This window comes from Chrysemys picta, chromosome 15, assembly GCF_011386835.1.
Source record: "Chrysemys picta bellii isolate R12L10 chromosome 15, ASM1138683v2, whole genome shotgun sequence".
Taxonomy (NCBI): domain Eukaryota; kingdom Metazoa; phylum Chordata; order Testudines; family Emydidae; genus Chrysemys; species Chrysemys picta.
The window spans coordinates 9689300-9705075 of record NC_088805.1 but is presented as its reverse complement, the minus strand read 5'-3'; the positions used below and the strand labels follow the sequence as shown (position 1 = coordinate 9705075).

Below are 15776 nucleotides of genomic sequence, written 5' to 3'. Positions count from 1 at the left end.
TCAGAACACTGACTGAATAAAATGTTCTAACCATTTTGTTTCAGGGTCATTAGTCTTGAAGAGGCATCATTCAAAATTGCAAATGTTCTAAACACGGTGCAATTTATCTTTGTCCCCCAAAACTTGGGGGTGGGGTGGGAGGAAGGAGGCTTGGGTTTGCTACATTTTAGTAGCCATGAGCATTCTGGTAGCATTAGTAATCTCTTTTTATTTTACAAACAAAACACAATGTTTATGGAAAGATGCTCTGCAGATGGACTCCCTCCGTCCTCAGAATGGGTACGGCACAGGCAGCTCGCATACAGCAGTGCTGGACCCCTGCCAGCGTGTCTCCGCGTTGACCTGCTGATGGCAAGAGGGTAGCTGTCTCATTAGCCTTGGCTGAGTCTGCCAACAGTGCAAATTGTGGTGTTGGTTTTTGTGAGGGGGATACCTGCTCTTGGGAAGAGGATTGAAACCACCAACTCGCTTCACAAGGTCTAGCGAGCAGCTGTCAGACTAAAGACTCTGAGCCTCTGCTGACCTCTCACAACAGCTTTTAAAAACCGTGATGATCTGAATAGATAGGAAGCTGAAGGGGGAGGGGGGAGGGGGTTCACACGAGTGTCATTTCAAAAGTGAAAGAGTTGAGTTAGAGGTGGCTTAAGATAAGCTTTTACTAGTCAGTGAGAGGAACTGACTTGGCAGGAAAGGCCAGTTTGTGGTAATGGGCATATACTCCCTGTCCACACTTGGGTTCAAACCACGATTTCTGAGCCAGTTTTTGTACTGTTTTAAACTCTCAGGCTGACTCCATTTGGCTGGCTGTGGAGGGAGCAAAACCACTGCTAACCCAAGTCTGATAACTTCTAGCCCAGAGCAGGGTTTCCTGTCAACACAACAAGTCTAGCGTGAGTAGCGGCAGTGCAAATTCCCCAAGCCATCCCATGCCAAAGTGCCTCACCCCCCCCCCCATCCTGACCTGGAGGGAGTCACCTGAGTCAGAGAGGGTAGCTGATTCTCCACGGCCTAGTCAGTCTCTGATCTATTTGCTGAAGATGCCAACACGGGGCACACTAGTGCCAGTGATTACAGTTGGTTTGGTTTTGATATCTTTGTGATTACGCTGAGGACCTGCAAGCTCACTTGAGGTGATGTATGTCATTGAAAAGACCTCATGGTGATAACTTTCAGTTACTCCTGACCTGGACTGATTTTGAATTAAGGTATAGAGATGAGAGACAATACTCAAGTACCAATCTTTGGGTCCCTCAGAAACAAAGGCATTTTAAATGGTAGCTAAATCCCTTCTCTGATAGAAATCCATTTCACATGGCAAAATTGAAGGCAAACCCTGTTATAATTTGCATCAATCTTCTAATATTTCTGCTCACTGTTAAATACATCCAGTATCATTTATTTACAGAATTAAATCCACAGACTCTTCGTCGTTGAACTAGAAATCTTGAACCTATGTGATGGGTTTGTCTTCGCAGCTACAAAATTTATCTGCTCAGTCCTAAAAATTACTGCAGTCAATTAAAAGAGTGGCCAATACTGGCAGCTGAATAGATTAAAAAAAAAAAGAACCCCAAAACCTCCGGAGACAAACGTGTCTAAAACCAAATAAGATCTATTTACAAGCCGGCATGTCTTGAGTGGTTCTTAAGTACTAGAAGACGTGTATATGACTTATGGTTGAGTGGCATTTTGATAATGGCACAAGTTTTGATTGGCACTTAAAATGTGCTTGTAATAAATTTGCCAGCAGTTGTGTTCTTTATTCACTCTGGTTACACTATTCCTAAAAGTTTGTGTGATGCGCATGCTGCCTCTGTCCCTGCTTTGGCAGATCTTTAGAAGAATACTCTGCTTACTGTACAAGGCCTATTGATTTTCTTTAGCATTTGGCTGGTTTTTGCTGATGTTTGTTTTGACAGTTCCTCTCACTTGATATTAACGTGTGTGTTCTGGCATGTGGATGATAGGATAGGAGGCATTCAGTTGCTAAGGTGATGGGTGCCAATAAATGAATTTAGATTGTGGCATTTGGAATGCTGTCACTTGAGGGTAGTTTATTTAATCTGTTTTTTTTTTTTTTTTTGTGCTCAATGCATTTGGCTGCCATTAGTGATAGGTGCTAGATAAATTAATACAAATTAAATAAATTGTTACACATCTTAATTATGCAGCTGTGAAATAGCCCGCTGCTTTTACTTCCTATAGTGATTCTGTGGCATTGGTCCCTCTCTGAAGACAGAAGGTCTTATAGCACTGTTCTCAGGTTGTGGTGAAGATCTCTTTCAGAATGTCAGACAATATATTAACTCTCAAGTTTGGTAGACAAATATCAGGATTGACTTAGTTAGATAATTAGAAGTCATTTCCTGCTCTGCTGACATAACCTTCACTGGCCATATTTGCACTGTAGTCCGATGAGAAACGCAGTCGGGAAAGTAACTGAAACATTTCCCTGATGGATTGTATTTTCTAATGGACAACCTACCCCAATTACTGAGGGACAATCTTCACTCATTGATATATTTGCTTTCCAAAACCAACACCCTGTATAACTTTTCATGAGTGAAGTACCCAAATACTTGGAAGCTAATATCTAAACTGTATTGTTAAATTTATTCACCTTCATTTGGGTTATTGCTGATTATGTACTATATGTATCTTATGACTTTTAAAACAACCTTTTTGTATTTGTGGATAATCTGCACCCTATACCCAGATGTACAGAAACTCTTTTCTTAACCTGTGTATTATATAATTTTTTTAACATTAGCTTTAATAATTTAAAAAATTTTTAAATTCAGTTAATGAATAATGCACACAGCCAGCAGCGGAGTTATTCCGTATTGCTTACCATGCTCACCTTAGCTGTGTTCTAAAAATCTGTACATTTGCCATGGTTTTTATTTTCGATAGTACCTCTGACTAGGAAAAATCCACAAATGCTTCACAAACGATTGCCCTGTTTTTCAATGGGATCGCCAGATGCTCAGCACCACTGAAATGCAGCCAGCTCTGGGATTGGAGAGTGACAACACACATGCACACTGCACAACTGGACAACAGGGTGCAAATCTCTACTCTTATTAAAATGTCATGAGATCAGTAATGTCCACCAGAATCACACTGGAGTAGAAATTCTGTGTATTAACCCTTCATAATTGAGAGATTCGTTTAAAGCCCCACAGTGGAATAAAGTCAGTGGTAATATTTATTCAGTGACTGAGGAGGTATGAACAGTATATAATGCAAGGTGCTATTGATCTGGGCCTGAAATGATTTTGTTTTAAGTACTCAGTAGACTTGCATGATAAGCTTTTGTTAGCCTAGCTGTTTTGTACATGTGAGGTAGTTAGTGTGACTATTTCATACTTTGTGGGGAATAGGGTTTTCAATCTACATCTAGGGCCTTGGCTACACTTACCGGCAAGTTCGACGGCTGGAAATCGAACTTCTGGGTTCGACTTATCGCGTCTAGTCTGGACGCGATAAGTCGAACCCGGAAGTGCTCGCCGTCGACTGCGGTACTCCAGCTCGCCGAGAGGAGTACCGCGGAGTCGACGGGGGAGCCTGCCTGCCGAGTGTGGACCAAGGTAAGTTTGAACTAATTCGAAATAAGGTACTTCGAACTTCAGCTACGTTATTCACGTAGCTGAAGTTGCGTACCTTAGTTCGAATTAGGGGGGGTAGTGTAGACCAAGCCTAGATGAGAATATTATTGCTTGTGCTAGATTGCCTGCACTGGTACTTGGAAGTCCTCTTCATCTCTGGAACAGCTGGAACCCACAGTAGCAATGCAAGCTTTCTCATGCCTCCCCTTCAACGTAAGTCAGCTCTGACCTGGAGGGTCCACCTGTAGGAATGAGAGCCGTTCAAATCTCAGCTCTTTTCCTGATGCCGTTGGTAAGGGCGTGGTGTATGGAGGTGGCTTGTAGCATGAATACTGTCAACTGAGAATTAAATTAAGGCGACCAGCTCATTTCACATATGCCTCCTAATGTCTGTCAGGTCCATCCTGGGCTGAATTCAAATAAGTGACCTAAAGGGAAAGATTCAGTATGCCGTCTCTTAAGACATCAGGTTTTCCTCCAAAATTTCATAAGAATAGCCAGTGAGTTTTCAGCCTGGTGATATCCTAGTATAACTATGTTGGTTAGGGAGGTGACTTGTTATTGAAAACATTACACCGGTACAAGCCCTAGTAAGGATGCAGTAATACTGGTAGTAAGGTGCTTATATCAGTATAACTTATTTTTGGGGGGGAAAGGGAATAAGATATGTCAGCATAAGCACTGCTCTAATGGTAAAATTACATCCACACTAAAGACACTGGTGCTTTAAATACTGTTCCAGTTGTAATGGTATAACTTCAATGTGTAGGCAAGACCTTAGTGGAAAACTGGAACATAGAGCCATGTGGTTTGATGGGTTTCAAGTGAATGTAGCTGGGTTTTCACAACACAGCTGTGGCCTGCTTGGTGTGTGGTTATCTTAAAAAAAGAGAGGCGCCGTGTGGGTCTCAATGGTGCTGAGATTCCAGAATCAGCCATTCTGGAAGCTCTGCCTCTTCTTCCTCCAGTTTGGAGGCTTTGCTCCCTCCAGAAACGTTGAGTCAGGATTCCAAGCTGTGGTGGCCAGCAACTGCTTGAAGCTTTGTCTGTTCATTTTAGCTCACGCTTTTAGGATCCGATTTGGCAAGCAGTGAGTTATCTCCAGAATAGAAGTTGCCATGTATTATTAGTTGAGCGTCAAAGGGGTGTATATCTTATGCATACCGGCAAACCAAAACCCTGGAGAGCTTGAGAGATTTTTTTTTCCTCCTATCTTCTTTTAATATCAGGAAAAACAGATTGCTGAGGAGATGTTAGTATAAGAAAATCATCTCTGCAGCTGGGCAACTCTATACCTTGTTCAGGGGAGTCTTGGGAGATCTTTAGGAATGACTGGGATTTCAATATTTGATGCTACAGTTCTGCTGTGCCCTGGTTCCATATTTCCTTCGCATGAGCAGGCAACTCGGAATGTCTGCTTCATTTCCCTTGCATCGTATATGCATTAGCATCTTACTCTGAGGAACTGGCTTTGGCAGTTGACACAGATGATCCTGACAAGAACCACTCGGAGTAAAGCAAAGTCTGAAAAGCAGCATTGTTGTACTGTATTTGGTGGCACAGCTGGGAAATGGCAAATTATTGCTGGCCAACGATCTCTGTCTGATTTGGAAGCCTGGCTTACAATATGTTAATATGTTTCCAATGCTTTACTCTTACGAGAGGCAAAATCAGGTTAGTTGCATGCAATTGTTTTGGAACCATGAGCTTAAAGCAGAAATGTCTAAGGCTTCAAAGATTCAAATGTGGTTGAAGGCTTTTATTTATTTATTTATTTTATTTTTAAGGGTGTTGGTCATTTCTACATTTAGCTCTGTTGCTAATCCTATAATAGTGAAGCAGTTTGGAGTTAAAGAAGGTGTTCCTCTTGCAATTATTAAACAGCTGTTCTTTTCTGCTTGGTGTTTTTTTGTTTTGTTTTTTTTAAATAGAGATTTGCTATGCAATGACTTCAAGTGCGTTCAGGGCAGATCTTTGTATCTACCAGTTCACCAACCTCACCCGAGTCTGAGTTGGTTTCTTACCACTGGTGTGCCTCTGGATCTGGACTTTCAGGTTTGGGAGAGAAGGTCCAGTTTTTTAAGCCAGCCACTACTGCCAGAGGCTACTTATGGATATGTTTATTCATAGAATCATAGAAATGCAGGACAGGAAGGGACCTTGGTAGGACCTTAGGCAGGACTAAGTATTATCTAGAGCAGTGGTTCTCAACCAGGGGTCTGGGGACCCCGTGGGGCTGTGAGCAGATTTCAGGGGGTCTGCCAAGCAGGACCAGTGTTAGACTCGCTGGGGCCCAGGGCAGAAAGCCAAAGCCCCACTGCATTGGACTGAAGCCCAGGGCCCTGAGCCCTGCCACCAGGTCTGAAGCAGAAGCCTGAGCAACTTAGCTTCACGGTGCCCCTTGGGTTTGGGACCCTGGGCGATTGCCCTGCTTGCTACCCCTGTCTTTTATATGCAGAAAAACAGTAGTTGTGGCACAGGTGGGCTGTAGCATGTCGGGGGGTCTCCGAAAGAGAGAGGTTGAGAATCCCTTGATCTAGAAATTCCACAGACGCCGTAGGTAATTTGTCCCAATGCTTAACTACCCATCCAGTTAGGAAATTTTTCCTAATGTCTAACCTAAATCTCCCTTGCTTCAATTTAATTATTTCTTGTTCTGTCCTCTGTGGTTAAAGAGAACTATTTTATCTCCAGCCTTTTAATAACAATCTTTTACATACTTGAAGACTGTTATCATGTCCCCCCTCAGACTTCTCTTCTCTAGACTAAACAAATCCAATTTTTTCAATCTCTCCTTGTAGATCCTGTTTTCTAGATCTTTAATTATATTTTGTGGCTCTCCTCTGGACTTACTCCAGTTTGTTCATGTCTTTCCCAAAGTGCGTTGCCCAGACCGGGACACAATACTCCAGTTGAGGCCTTATCAGTGCTGATTAGAATGGAATAATTACTACTTGTGTCTTGCTTACAACACTCGTGCTAACACATCCCAGAATGATGTTTGCTTTTTTTTGCAACAGTATTACATTGTTGACTCATATTTAATTTGTGATCCACTATAACCCCCAGATACGTTTCTGCAGTATTCCTTCCTAAGCAGTCATTTCCCATTTTGTATTTGTGCCATAGATCGGGGTGGCTAACCCGAGCCTGAGAAGGAGCCAGAATTTACCAATGTACATTGCCAAAGAGCCACAGTAATACATCAGCAGCCCCCCCATCAGCTCCCCCACCCTGTTCCCAGCATCTCCCACCCACCAGCAGCCCCGCTGATCAGCACCTCTCCCTCCCAATCAGCTGTTTCGTGGCGTGCAGGAGGCTCTGGAGGGGAGGAGGAGGAGCGAGGGCATGGCAGGCTCAGGGGAGGGGGCGGGAAAGGGTGGAGTAGGGGTAGGGCCTGTGGCAGAGCCAGGGGTTGAGCAGTGAGCACGCCCCGGCACATTGGAAAGTTGGCCCCTATAGCTCCAGCCCTGGAGTCGGTGCCTATACAAGGAACTGCATGTTAACTTCTGAAGAGCCACATATGGCTCCGGAGCCACAGGTTGGCCACCCCAGCCATAGATTACCTTCCTAAGTGCGGTAATTTTCATTTGTCATTACTGAATTTAATCCTATTTATTTCAGACCATTTCTTGAGTTTGTCAAGATCATTTTTGAATTATAATCATGTCCTCCAAAGTGCTTGCAACCCCTCCCAGCTTGGTATTGGCTGCAAACTTTATAAGTGTACTCTCTATGCCATTATCTAAAGCAGGGGTTCTCAACTTTTTTGAGCTCCCCGCTCCAACATGCTATAAAAACTCCACGGCCCACCTGTGCCACAACAACTAGTTTTCTACATATAAAAGCCGGGGGTAGCAAGCAGGGCCCCATGCCATAGGGGACCCCGTGAAGCTACGTTGCTCAGGCTTTGGCTTCAGCCCCATGTAGTGGGGCTTCAGCTTTCTGCCCTAGGCCCCAGTGAGTCCAACACTGGCCCTGCTTGGCGGACCCCCTGAAACCTGTTTGAGGCCCCCCAGGGGGCCCCGGACCCCTGGATGAGAACCACTGATCTAAAGCATTGATGAAGATATTGAATAGGACTGGTCCCAGGACAGATCTCTGCGGGACCCCACTCAATATACCCTTCCAGCTTGACTGTGACCGATTGCTAACTATTCTCTGAGTATGCTTTTCCACGCAGTTGTGCAGCCACCTTATAGTAGGTTCATCTAGAATATATTTCTCTAGTTTTAGGAGAAGGTCATGTGAGACTGTATCAAAATCTTACTAAAATCAAGATATATCACATCTTCTGTCCCTCCCCCCCCCCCCCCAGACTTGTTACCCTGTTAAAGAAGAATATTAGGTTGGTTTGACATGATTTGTTCTTGACAAATCCATGCTGATTGTTACTTATCACCTTATTATCTTCTAGGTCATGGTGCTTAAGAATTGATCGTTTGATTATTTGCTCCATTATCTTTCTGGGTACCAAAGTTTAGCTGACTCCTCTGTACTTCTCTGAGTAGTCCTTGTTCCCTTTTTTATAGATAGTGACTATATATCCCCTTTTCCATTCCTCTGGGATCTCTCCCATCAGCCACAAGTTCTCAAAGATAATCACTATTGGCACAGAGATCTCTTCAGCCAGTTTAAGTATTTTAGGATGTATTTCAGCAGGCTCTGCCACCTTGAAGACATCTAACTTGTCTAAGTCAGTGACTCTAAACCTTTCCAGACTACTGTAGCCCTTTCAGCAGTCTGATTTGTCTTGCGTACCCCCAAGTTCACCTCACTTAAAAACTACTTGCTTACAAAATCAAACATAAAAATATAAAAGTGTCACTCCACACTATTACTGAAAAAATTGCTTACTTTCTAATTTTTACCATATAATTATAAAAGAAATCAATTGGAATATAAATATTGTACTTACATTTCAGAGTATATTATATAGGAGCAGTATAAACAAGTCATTGTATGAAATTTTAGTTCGTACTGACTTCGCCAGTGCTTTTTCTGAGGCCTGTTGTAAAACTACACAAATATCTAGATAAGTTGATGTACCCCCAGGAAGACCTTTGTGTATCACTGGTCTAAGTAATTCTTAACTTGCTCCTATTTTAGCTTTAGATCCTACCCCATTTACACTGATGTTCACTGTGTCAGTTGTGCAGTCACGGATAACTTTTTTTGTGAAAACTGAAACAAAAAAGGCACTTAACACTTTGACCATTGCAGCATTTTCTGTTGTTGTCTTTCCTTCCTCATTGAATAATGTATTAGTAGGAGTGTTGTAAGCAAGACACAAGAAGTAATTCTTCCCAACTCTGTCCTTGGTCTTCCTCTTGCGTCTAATTAATTTGCAAAATGTTTTCTTGTTACACTTTATGTCCTAGCTAGTTTAATCTTATTTTTTACCTTGGCCTTTCTAATTTTGTCCCTACATGATTGTTGTTGTTTTTTATATTCATCCTTCTTAATTTGACCTAGTTTCCAGTTTTGGTTTGATTCTTTTTTGAGTTTCAGGTAATTAAAGATCTTCTGGCTAAGCCAGCATGGCTTCTTACCATATTTCCTATCTTTCCTGTGCATTGGAAGAGTTTGTTTTTGTGTCCTTGATAACATCTCTTTAAAAAACTACCGACTCTTCTGAACTCTTTTTTTTTTTCCCTCTAGACTTGCTTCCCATGGGATCTTACCTACCAATTCTCTAAGTTTGCTAAAGTATGTCTGCCTAATGTCCATTGTCTTTGTCTGCTATTTTCCCTCCTACTATTCCTTAGAAACATAAACTCTATAATTTCATGATCACGTTCACCTGAGCTGTCTTCCAACTTCTAATTCTCAATCAGTACCTCACTGTTTGTCAGAATCAAATCTAGAGTAGCTTCTCTCCTGTCACTTTTTTCACCTTCTGTAATAAAAAGTTGTCTCTAATGCATTCCAAGAATTTGTTGAATAATCTCTACCCCTTTGTATTATTTTCCCAACAGATGTCTGGGTAGTTGAAGTCCCCCATCACCACCACGTCCTGGGTTTTGGATGATTTTGTGGTTGTTTAAAAAAAGCCTCATCCACCTCTTCTTCCTGGTTGGGTGGTCTGTAGTAGACCTCTACCATGATATCACCCTTGTTTTTTACCCCTTTTGTACTAACCCACAGACTTTCAACAGGTCTGCCTCCCACTTCTGTCTCCATCTCAAGTGTAATACCTCTTTGATATAAAAGACAACACCTCCTCCCTTTTTCTCCTGCCTGTCCTTCCTGAACAAGATGTACTCTTCTATACCAATATTCCAGTCATGTGAACTGTCCCACCAAGTTTCTGTCATGCTTATTAGGTTGTAATTGTGATTATTCGTTAGTGTTTCTAGTTATTCCTGTTGATTCCCCATACTTCTTTCATTATTATATAGACATCTAAGACGTTCATTAAATTTCCCTTCTATATTCCCTCATCTCTCCTTTGTCTTTGTCCTTGCCCTGATTGCCCATGTTCCCTCCAGATTCTGACCCTACATCCAGGTCTCTATGCTCTGGACCTACCTGTGGGCTTTTGTCTCCTGGCCCATCTAACCTGATTTGAAGCCAGCCTCACTAGGACACCTAGTCTGTATCAGAAGATACTCTTCCCCTTCCTGGATAGGTGGACCCCATCTCTGCTCAGCAGTCCTTCTTCTCGGAACAGCATCCCATGGTCCTAGTGGTCCAGAGCCCTGTAGTCAGTTCTGATCTGCTCAGGGTCATGCCTGGCAGTATCGTTTGTGCCCATGTGGATGAGCAACCTGGGGTAGTAGTCAAAGGGCCGGATGAGGGGGGGAGCGCTGCATGGTGCCAGAAGTAACCAGCAGCCAGCTTCCTCCCTGTGAAGGAGCTGTTTCCTCCTCCCTTGGTGGCGCTACTGCAGTCCTCTCCAGCTGGATTGCTCCTCAGTCCTGGAAGTCTCCAAATTCATGTTTTCAATGAATTCCTCATGTGCACAAGTACTCCTCAGCCTAGTCACTACCTCCTGCAGCTCTCCCACCTCCTTCCTGAGAAATTCTACCAGTCGACACCTCTCTCGCTGGATGGTCTCCCCAGCCTGGCGTTCTATGATGGGGAAATGCCGGCCTCTGTCTCTGCAAAGCCACACCAGGAGCTGAGTAGAGGTATCCGTGGTCGGGTCTCTGTCTGGACATAGGTGCATGTGGAGGAGCCAGGATGGGGTTGGCCCTGGCGATGCAGCCTTTCCAAACCATGCTGATTTTATTCTTGTTCCCCTCCTACAAACTGCCTCTCAAACTCCCCTGTTCGCTAGCTCCCCTTGATCGCTTCGCCTCTGGCTCTTAAGCCCGTCTCTCCTAAATCAGCCCTGCTCCTTGCTTAACACACAGAGGAAGGGTGATCACAAGGATGATCAAAGGACAGGAGGCTAGAGCTTTGCTAGTGCGCCTATTAGGCCTCTGGCGCCACTCCCACGCAGTCCCCAACAGACCACACTGTAAACTTTAAGCAAGCCAAAAGAAAAACCGAGAGACAAACAAGCTCACCCACTCACCCCAAGAATTAATGCCTGTTCCCTCTGAGACTCCCCTGTTCACTGCCCCCTGTTCTCTAGTTCCCCTGGGTGGCTTAGCATTATTGCATAATTATAGAATGTCTTGAGCCTTCCTCTCATACGGGGGTACTGATCATTTTGGAGGCAGAAGATTGGATTAGACTGGATATGCTGACAGTCCGATTAAGTTTGGCAATTCTTATGTTTGTGGGTTGGGTTTTTTTTCATTTTTCATTCCTGTATAATTAGGAGTTTAGTTTTAAACATCTGAGTTAGCAATTAGATAAGATCCCTCTGTTTTCAGGTGTCCTATGGCTTCTAATTACCAAGCAGCGTTCAGTCAAGCTTAAGAGGCAAAAGCTGCTATAATTGATATTCTGTTTCAAAACTAGAAGCAGCCATAGTTTGCTGTAATGCAAGCGTCTCTCCTTTTTGTTAATGCCACTAATTGCAATGATTTGGTACTTCGGCACAGAATGCTAATTTATCTTAAGTGTTTACAAAGAATTCCAGTTACTTTACACCAAAGCTTCATGTCTTTGAAAGTGTCCTGATCAGAGTGTGGGGTTAAAGAGAAGATGTGATTAGTTCGTTGAAAAACTTCCAGATCATTGAGTTTGAGTATTAGAGAATAAGACGTTCATATTGTGTACATAATAAATCTGTATTTTATCTGTATTCTAGTCATGTTTACCAGTTATTCTAGCATTTGGTCTTGTGTCCTGAAATCCTTGATGAAAATACAACCTTGGTTATATGGCAAAACCCACTAATACTGAATATGGATCTTTTTTAATAGTGATGTGCTGTGAAAGTTACAAATTGCTCCACTGGACTTTTACTTACACTGAATCTTCATGCTATGGTGCTAACTCTCTTGGCATTTGTAAGAGACTGTGCTTGCCCCAAAGAGCTTATGGTCTGCACAGAGCTGGCAGATTTTGGTTGAGAAGGGAAGTAGTATTCCCACTGTGCAGATGGGAAGCTGAGGCACAGAGAGTTAGTGACTTGCCCAAGGAGACACAAGAAGTCTGTGTGATGCCAGGAATTGGACCAGGGTATCCTGATTCCCAGTGCTGTAACTGCAAGACCAACCACCCTCTCACTGTGCGGAGGAGGAGGAGAGAAGTTGCCACTAGTTAGATTGGGAAGGGAATGGAGAAATCTCCGTCTGTCTTGCCCCAGCTACTCCAAACAAGGAGTGCAGAGAAGCTGGGGCCCCCTCTTGCTGCATGGTTTACACCAGAGTGTGCAGATATGGCCTTTTATCCTCTAATACAAGTGCTGAGGCCCTCTTGCCACTATCCGTAGGGTGAAAAGCAAGGAATAGGTTGCCATGTAGGTCATCCTCTCTTATAACTGAGTTCTGTTTTTGTAAGAGAAGCTGCTAATGGAGATGGGACCTACTCTGGCTTGTTCCTTCTAGAGATGAGAACTTTTAAGTTACTGAAGATCTAAGCTGGAATTTCTCTAATTCACCCAGTGATTTGTGTCTGAGTCTTGGTAATTCAAGAAGGTCATCTCATGCTCTCTTAAGGTGAGGCTAGTATCACAGAGTAATTCTAGCCCCTTAAAAGATCATCTGGCATTGTCCTTGGTTTACCACAAGATGTGGGGAATTGAGCACTGGCTATTGAACCACGAGACACTGCATCAGCTCAGATTTCTAATCAGTAATACTACACAGTTAATTATCAATAATGTTGTAAAAGCACGTATGCAAACTCTGGGTATATAGGTTCATGGGAATCCTGTATTTTGCCTGCCTATTCTCCCCCCAGTAGTATCATCAAAGAGCAGGTGGTTATATCCAGGCTAATCAAAACCGTTTAAAATAATTTGTCAAAGGACGGCTTGGAGTTGGATGTCTGACAAGAGAATTGTGGTATGCAGTAGTGTTGTGGCTGTGTTGGTCCCAGGATACAAGAGACACAAGGTAGATGAGGTAATATTTTTTCCTGGCCCAGCTTCTGTTGGTGAGAGAGAGACAAGCTTTCGAACTTACACAGAGACCTGAAATAGAGCTTGAAAGCTTGTCTCTCTCTCTCCAACAGAAGTTGGTCCAGTAAAAGATATTACCTCTCTCTCCTTGTCTCTCTAAAAAATAGTTGTCCCAGTTACTACTGCAGTTTTTACAGTACTGGTAAAGTTGGGTTGGGTGCCCGTCTCTCCAGGGTCACCTGCTTATCTGATTGGACCTGAACTTTAAAATCCAAGCTATATTGACCAATTAGCATGTCTCACCTAGAGCACAGGTGAGGTGATCTGTTGCTGATGGTACTCTCTACAAGCGCCAGGAAATGCTAATGATAGTGGAGTGATGGGAGACTCCTTAAAAGCAAAGGCCAGCCCCAGCAGTCTAGCAGCTGCGCATCCAAGTTCAGGACAGGACAGCATTTGCTCCCCTGGCCAGCCCAGAAGCCATTATGGCTGCACATTTAGTCTTTGGGAGCTTTCCCTGTCACTGTCAAGCACCTAATGGAAAGAGTAGAATAGGCAGGTTCTATCGAATGCTGGGTCTAGCCTTCCGCAGCAGGGCAAATTAAAAACACGGTGATGATGCCAGGTGTTGGAGGGTGGAGGGAAATGAGTAAGCGTACGGAAATTGGGGATGAAGATAAGGATGGCTTGGGGTTTATCACTCACAGTTTGAATGGGGAGAAAAGAGACTCCAGGTAATGGTACACATTTAGAAAATGCAAATAGTCCCCATGAATGATGGATCCATCCCCAATATGTATGTGTTGGAAATAAGGCAGAGAAAGTAAGCTTAAACCCATGAGATGTACTTAATTACATTTCCTTCTTGTTTCTTGCAGTCTTTTTGATTCTCATATGTAAGTGCTTTATTTAAGTAGCATAAATTTAGTTAAGATGGGCAGTATTATCCAAAGATGCTTTGTTTTGTGTTTGCAATTACATTTCTCTTAATTGAAATTTGTGATCAGCATAGTCAGAAACTAGCATATGTGCATTTATTGAAAGAAAACATTTCCTTCTGTAGCCTGAAATGAGGAGTATTTGTGTCCGTAAATGCAGTATCTGACTGTAGCTTGTCACGCGCCACCTGATGAGTTCATAGTAAATGACAGGGCATATATTGAAGTGAATGTATTATTATTCATACTGGAAGAAACACATGCCACCTGCTTTCAGAACATTTATGGTAGTTCCTGAAACTTGTGAACCCCCATAAAGATAACTGAGTGCCAGAGGTCTCTGGAGAGGGTGATTTCAACATACTCCTCTCCCAACTCAACACTGTTTCTCTTGCTCTTTGCATAGCATATACAATGAAAGCTATGAAGACTGCCCTCTGTTCTGCCTCGGTGTTGTAATCTGAAGTTAGCAGCATTATGGTGCACTTCCGCTTTCTGGTGGCGTTTCCTCTTCACCCAGCTTTTGACAGGGACCAGCAGTTGGATATTAATCCTGACTGGGTCTGGAGAATGCACGATGATACTCACTGTGATGATAATCTTGATTTTTGGGGATCCAATATCCCACATTTTAAGAGGCCCTTAGTTGTTTTGGCAACGGATATAAAAGTTGCTAAAACAACTTGCCCCAGTACATGTATTCAGAGTACAGAAGAATAACTGAGTACAGCTGAGTTTTGCTTCCTTAGTGTTTCGTCATCTTCTACATGCAAAGATGTTAGCAAGAGCTCAGCTCTCGCCTGTCTCTAAATGAGAGCTGTGTGTGCTTGTGCCATATAGTCTGTGTTTTCTCTTGGTCTGGAATGATGAGACACATCTGTGACCCACAGAGAAGATATTGTTTAGTATAAACTCAATTCTTCTATAGCCCTTTACATTCTTTGCTCTGAAATCATTTCACAGGCTGCAGAGGTGATCAAAAGTTGGATGAAAACATTTGTGGACATTTTTGATTGAAGAGCAGGAGGCTATGTCACTTCCCTCCCCAACTCTCCCTCATTTTTCAACAAGTTTTACTGACTGGGGCTTGCATAGATTATGGAAACTTGAACTGATTTATCTGTAGTTAAATTGGTGCAAGTACCTAGTGTGGATATGGTGTAAGTAAGCCCCTTCGTTTTCAGTTTAAACCACTTTTGTAGATGCAACATCACTGACAAATGGTTACAAGATTTATATTTGTCCCTTCCGTGTTCATATTGATCTTTGCACAATTGATCTGTGCAGTAAACTTACATTCGTGGAATGCTGAAATCCACAAAAATAATTAAAATAAACCCAGAGTGGAAATGTTGGGTTCTGTGGCATATTTGTGTATATGGTTGGTGTACCCTTCTTCCAGACTCCTAAATACCCCCAAGGGCATTGTACTTCCTATGATCTGAGAATTGTCTTGTGAGTTATGTGGATAGAGAACCACAACGCCATGCTGTTTTTCTACTGTGAAAGAGAGCCCCACAATGGAGTGTCTGGTACAACAGTGGTAGGGGAGGAGTTGCAGGTGGAGGGAACTGCTTAATGTTTTAGCATCAGGTTCGAAGTTCCTAGACTCCTAGATACGCCAGCAAGGTGGACTCTGCTCTTTATTCTTTTTGACGTTGATGAAGCTAGCTTCTTCTGTGTAAATCTTTCAACGACCACCTATAAAACAGGAATTATCAGTTCAGTGCAGATACTGTCCATGCTACATTCTTAGGGGGAGGGGTT

General features: G+C 43.0%; 1 protein-coding gene across 6 annotated transcripts in view; it reads left to right on the top strand.

The window, feature by feature from the left end:
- Positions 1–15776, top strand: part of TAOK3 (TAO kinase 3) — a 150106-nt gene that overhangs the window by 22541 nt on the left and 111789 nt on the right. The window lies entirely within an intron of this gene.